The sequence below is a fragment of the Phacochoerus africanus genome, chromosome 16 (assembly GCF_016906955.1).
Source record: "Phacochoerus africanus isolate WHEZ1 chromosome 16, ROS_Pafr_v1, whole genome shotgun sequence".
Taxonomy (NCBI): domain Eukaryota; kingdom Metazoa; phylum Chordata; class Mammalia; order Artiodactyla; family Suidae; genus Phacochoerus; species Phacochoerus africanus.
In genome coordinates, this window is record NC_062559.1 from 10,245,323 (window position 1) to 10,251,963 (window position 6,641).

At 50.6% G+C, this 6,641-nt stretch overlaps 1 pseudogene; it reads left to right on the top strand.

The window, feature by feature from the left end:
• Positions 1-332: 332 nt before the first annotated feature.
• On the top strand, positions 333-5,963 carry LOC125117784 (DNA topoisomerase 1-like; annotated as a pseudogene).
• The last annotated feature ends 678 nt before the right edge of the window (positions 5,964-6,641 follow it).

The window sequence follows — 6,641 nt, forward strand, 5'->3', positions numbered from 1 at the left end:
TCACATTTCATCGCTTGATAGATTTTAACACTGATTTCAAGTAATCTGTACCAAACGTTCTCAAAAAAATTCAGGGAACTAAAACAGGTAACTTATATATCCCAATTAGGATAAATGCAGCCTTTTCATCTATTATTCTCAGCTTTAGAGACAGCATAAAAATAAAATGAGATTATATAAAAAGGTTTTAGAAATGGTACAATTCAAATGGGCTTTTTTTGTTCCCCCTCGGGACATTTCTGTTGGTCCCTGGCTTCTCCCAGTTCAGAACATACCTGTCACAATGTGATGCCAGGAAGAGCCTCAGGCTCAGAAGCAAAAAAAAAATAAAGATGCCAGCCAACTTTGTTGTGATCTTGATTAGTCAGTCACTTGGCTTCGCTCAGTTTCCTCCAGAAAATGGGTGTAATGGGGGCTACGGCTCCCGGAGAACCACAGTGATGTGCAAGTCACATGAGATTCTGTGGGTTAAGGGATGTGTGACAGGAGGCAGCACTGCAGTCATTCACTCCACAGTGGTTGAACATCAGTTGTGTTTCTCTGCCAGGTTCGTGGAAGCAAGTGGAAAACAAAGTCCATTCCCAGGAGTTCCCATCGTGGCTCCGTGGTTAATGAATCCGACTAGGAACCATGAGGTTGAGGGTTCAGTCCCTGGCCTTGCTCAATGGGTTAAGGATCCAGGGCTGCCGTGAGCTGTGGTGTAGGTCGCAGATGCAGCTCAGATCCCGAGTTGCTGTGGCTCTGGCGTAGGCTGGTGGCTACAGCTCCGATTCGACCCCTAGCCTGGGAACCTCCATGTGCTGCAGGAGCGGCCCAAGAAATGGCAAAAAGACAATAAATAAATAAATAAATAAATAGTCCATTTGGTCTGGCTGCCGGCACAAGCAAAGGTGCTACGGCCGATGTGGGGTTCCCACTCATCTGCTCCAGCCTCCTGTCCCCACCGCCCTGTGGTCTGGCAGTGATCCCAGTCTGGGAGTGGGAGTGGGTGTGAGCGGGGTAATCTGGGAGGCACCTGGCACATCTAAGCCAATCCTGCTGGCCTTGCAGTCCCAGCCCCCTAAGTTTGGCTCGGGAGCCCAAGCCTAAGCCAATTAGGGGTGTCACTAAGTCTGCCCGCTTTGCTCGGTTCCCGAATGTGAATACGACCCTACTGGGTCACCAATGCGAAAGAAGATCGCCTTGTTCTTTACAGAAACAGGATGCAATGGGTTTGAAACCCTGCGTGGTGATTAGCCAAATCCACTCCGCCTGCCTTCACTAATCAAGGTTTTTAACACTTGCATGTCCTCCAAGCTGCAGGAGGCCTGATCCAGAAGATGTTTGCCCAGAGCTGTCTTACAGGAACCTGGAGTCTCAGCTGCCGCTAGTTCAGCTGAGCTGCGGGGTAAGGGGTCCACGAAACGACCTCGCACATGCGCGGAAGCCTGTAGTTTAGTTACGCCTGCGCAGGACCATTCCCAGCACGTTTTCCCAATCGCCCTTCCCCACGTATCTCACACCGCCCGGCGTCTTCATTCATCATCCCATAAATACTGTGGCTCCTCGCCTTCCCGAAGGCATGTTTGAGATCGGCTCTGCATCTCTTCCTTCTGCCGGGATAAGCACGCTCTATGCCCCAGACTTGCTAGCATTTTAGCGTTTGGCTTGCGTCGCCTGGGGCAGGATCAACCTAGCTGGGTAACAAGTCTGTCGAGCGTGCCAGGCAGGAGAGAAGTCCAGACGGACCTTCTGCCCAGGGCTTGTCGGCCCCTCGCTGGTACGGAGATACCGTGGACGAGTCCAAGCAGCTGCCTGGTCCATTTGTTCCAAGACCGTCCCCGGATTTCCCCTACAAGTCACCACTAACATCCGGGGCTCCGTTTCGTGTCACCGCAGAGGGTTTGGGGCTTGGAAGACGTCTTGTGGGTGAGTAACCTCATTAAAGAAATGCGTCTGTGAAATGCGAACTTAAGCCGTTACGCAACTGCTGGGGTCGGCTCTCGCTGCCTGCCAGGCAGTTCTGGAAGTTTCAGGCCCGTTCCGTCCACACACAGACACACACACCCGCACCCCACGCCCCCGCCCCGCGCCTCGACGTTTAACCTCGCCTCTGGGCGCCGCCTCCGCCGCACGGGCAGGTGGCGACCCCCTAGTCTGCGTCTGCTCGGCGCCCCTCGCCGCCGCCGCTGCTCGCCGCTCCAGCCAACTGGAGTGGGGGCCATGTCCACAAAGATTCGCAGATGGAGGCGGATTTCCAGCTGAATGATGTGCGTAAACAAAGATAAAACATAAAGCTGGAGAACAGCCACACAAAGAGCACGAGAAGGACACGGAGAAGGACCTAGAAAAAGCCAAGCATAGCAACAGCGAACAATGTTAAGAAACAAAGAGAAGGAGGAAACCCAACACAAAGACGGACGTTCAGAAAAGCAGAAAGACAAACGCACAGAGTTGAGGAAAAACAAAGAAGGAGACTGGTGGAGCCTCTGGGGATGCGAAGAGGAACATGGAGAAGGAAAAGGGTTTCTCGGGAGTTCCCATTGTGGCTCGGCCATAACGAAACCAACTTCTATTCATAAGGATGCTGGTTGGATCCCCGGCCTCACTTAAGGATCCAGTGTTGCCCTGAGCTGTGGTGTAAGGTCGCAGATGCAGCTCTGATTGCACCCCTAGCCTGGGAACTTGCATGTGCCATGGGTGGGGCTCTTAAAAAAACAAACAAAAGTTTTCTCTAGCTCACCACGGATTAAAGATGAACAGGACAGCTGCTTTGCTCCTCCTAAAGGGGATACAAAGCCATTAAAGAGACCGCAGATGAAGATGATGCTATAAACTTCAGAAAATTAAAACATGATAACCTAGAGAAGGAACTGAAAACTAGGGGAAGAAGAGGACAGTAAATTGAAAGAAAAAAAAAACAAACCTCAAGAATAAGTATAAAGATCAAAAAATTTCATGAACCAGATGGCAAGAAAAAGGAGCCGGAGAAAGAAGAGGAAAAGAAATGGAAATGGTGGGAAGAGGAGCGCTGTCCTGAAGGGGAATTTCCTGGAGCACAGAGGTCCTGTCTTTGCTCCATCGTCTGAACCTCTTCCAGAGAGTGTCAGGTGTTACTGTGACGGTAAAGTCATGAAGCTGAGACCCAAAGCAGCACAATTACTGCTTCTCAGCACTGCTCGACCATGAATGTACTGCTGAAGAAATACTGAGGCAGAAATTCGTTAAAGACTGGAACGAGGAAATGACCAGTTGAGAGAAGAAGATTACCACCAGCCTAAGCAAATGTGATTTTTACCCAGATAAGCCAGTATCTCAAAGCCGTCAAAAGCTCTTAAACAGGAGTTCCCGCTGTGGCGCAGTGGAAACGAATCCATCTAGGAACCATGAGGTTTCAGGTTTGCTCCGTGGCCTCGCTCAGTGGGTTAAGGATCTGGTGTTGCCGTGAGCTGTGGTGTAGGTGGCAGACGCGGCTTGGATCTGGCCTAGGCCGGCGGCTGTGGCTCTGATTCAACCCCTGGCCTGGGAACCCCCATATGTGACGAGTGCAGCCCTGTTTTTAAAAAAAAAAAAAAAAAAAAAAAAAGCTCGAAAACAAAAGAGCGAGGAAGAGAAACTGAAAATCAAAGAGGAGAATGAACAATTCCTAGAAAAATATGGCTTCTGATTATGGACAACCACAGGGAGAGGTTTGGGACCTTCAAGATAGAACCTCCCAGACTTTTCTGTGGCCGGGGCAACCACCCCAGGATGGGCAAGCTGAAGAAACAGGTCCTGCCTGAGGGTATAATCATCAACTGTCCCAAAGATGCCAAGGTGCCTTCTCCTCCCCCAGGGCGTAAATGGAAAGAGGTTCGACACGCTGACAAGGGTACTTGGCTCATCTCCTGGACAGAGGACCTTCGAGTTTCCATCACATCCATCTGGCTGAACCCCAGCTCGCGAATCAAGGGTGAGAAAGACTGGCAGAAACACGAGACTGCTCGGCGGCGGAAGATGGGCGTGGATCAGGTCTGCAGCCAGTATCCAGAAGACTGCACGTCCAAAGAGGTGCAAAGTCCGGCAGGGCAAGCTTGTCACAACTTCAGTGACAAGCTTGCCCTGCGCGCAGGCAATGAGAAGGAAGGAGACACACCGGACCCTGTGGGTTGCTGCTTGCTTCGTGCGGAGCACATCATTCTGCACCCAGAGCTGGGTGGTCAGGAGCACAGGGGAGAGTTTGACTTCCTTGGGAAGGACTCAGTCAGATACTATAACAAAGTCTCCATTGAGAAACGGGTTTTTAAGAATTTACAACTGTTGATGGAGAACAAACAGCCTGAGGATGATCTTTGATAGACTCAATACCGGTATTCTTTTTTCTTAATGTTTATGGTTGCACCCGGGACATATGGAGGTTCCCAGGCTAGGGGATGAATAGGAGCTACAGCTGCCGGCTTACACCACAGCCACAACAGCAAGGGACCCAAGCTGCATCGGGGACCTACACCACAGCTCACGGCAACACCGGATCCTTAACCCACTGAACAAGGCCAGGGATCAAACCTGCATCCTCATGGATGCTAGTTGGGTTCATTGACTACTGAGCCATGACAGGAACTCTCCGGTACCGGGTTTTTTTTTTTGTTTTTTTTTGTTTTTTTTGGTCTTTTTAAGGCCGCAGCCGAAGCATATGGAGGTTCTCAGGCCAGGGGTTGAATCAGAGCCACAGCTGCTGGCCTACACCACAGCCACAGCAGCACCAGATCTGAGCCGCGTCTGCTCAGCTCATGGCAACGCTGGATCCTTAACCCACTGAGCCAGGGATCGAACCTGCAGCCTCATGGTTCCTAGCCGGATTCATTTCCACTGAGCCACGAGACCATGGGAACGCCAATACTGGTATTCTAAATAAGCATCTTCAGGATTTCATGGAGGGCTTTCAGTCAAGGTGTTCCATACATGCAATGCCTCCCTCACGCTACAACAGCAGCTAAAGGAGCTCACAGCTCCTGGTGAGAACATCCCAGCAAAGATCCTATCTTACAACTGTGCCAACAGAGCTGTTGCAGTTCTTTTTTTTTTCTTTTTTTGTCTTTTGTCTTTTTTGTTGTTGTTGTTGTTGCTATTTCTTGGGCCGCTCCCGCGGCATATGGAGGTTCCCAGGCTAAGGGTCTAATCAGAGCTGTAGCTACAGGCCTAGGCCAGAGCCACAGCAACGCGGGATCCAAGCCGCGTCTGCAACCCACACCACAGCTCACGGCGACGCCGGATCGTTAACCCACTGAGCAAGGGCAGGGACCGAACCCGCAACCTCATGGTTCCTAGTCGGATTCGTTAACCACTGCGCCACGACGGGAACTCCTGTTGCAGTTCTTTGTAACCATCAGAGGGCACCACCAAAAACCTTTGAGACATCCATGATCAACTTGCAGTCTAAGATTGATGCCAAGAAGGAACAGCTAGCAGATGTGCAGAAAGACCTGCAAAGTGCTATGGCTGCTGCCGAGGTCCTGAACGGAGACCAAGCAGGTGGGAAAGAGGCCGAGCAGAGACGGGAGGAGCAGTTGATGAAGCTCGAAGTTCAGACCAAGAGGAGAATAAAGAAATTGCTTTGGGGAATTCCCGTTGTGGCGCAGTGGAAACGAATCTGACTAGGAGCCATGAGGTTGGGGGTTTGATCCCCGGCCTCGCTCAGTGGGTTAAGGATCTGGCATTGCGTGAGCCGTGGTGTAGGTGGCAGACGCAGCTAGAATCCTGTGTGGCTGTGGCTGTGGCAAGGGCTGGCAGCTATAACTCTGATGTGACCCCTAGCCTGGGAACCTCCATATGCCACGGGTGCAGCCATAAAAATTAAAAAAAAAAAAATTGCTTTGGGAACCTCCAAACTCAATCATCTGGACCTGTGGGGGGGGGGCGTCCCAAATGAGAAAATTTACAACAAAACCCAGTGGGAGACGTTTGCCTGGGCCATTAACTTGGCTGATGAGGACTCCGAGTTCTAGCCAGTCGTAAGGGGCAGGGTTCCGTGGTCGGGGAGGGTGGATAAACTGTAAGCCTTGTTTTCTGCTCACTCCTGAGGGGAAAGAGGCTGCAAGGCCTAAAAAGCCAACATCCAGGAGACAAGATGTACCTGGAGCTAGTATAAGGGAGAGCTGAGCCAATCGTTTTATGTACCACTTATTTAAAAATATTTAGGGGAGGGAGTTCCGTTGTGGCTCAGCGGTAATGAACCTGACTAGTATCCATGAGGATGTGGGTTTGATCCCTGGCCTCACTCAGTGGGTTGAGGATCTGGTGATGCCAGGAGCCGTGGGGTAGATCCCAGGCGTGGCTGGGATCCTACGTTGCTGTGACTGTGGTGTAGGTTGGCAGCTGCAGCTCTGATTGGACCCCTAGCCTGGGAACCTCTGTATGCTTTAGATGTAGCCATAAAAAGCCAAAAAAGTCATTAATTCGGATATCAACATTTTAACTATGATTTGTTTTGAATTGTCTTTTTATTGTCAAGGGGTCAAGTGGATGGGAATTTGTCAGAGTTGTGCCAGGCAAATGCACTGTTTCACTGAAGCATTGGATTCTCTCAGCTGCTGCGTGCAAAGTCCGATTTTATTGGTGCCCTTTTACAGGTAGGGTTTTGCAATAACTTCTGTATTTTAATAGAAATAAATTTCTGAACTCTC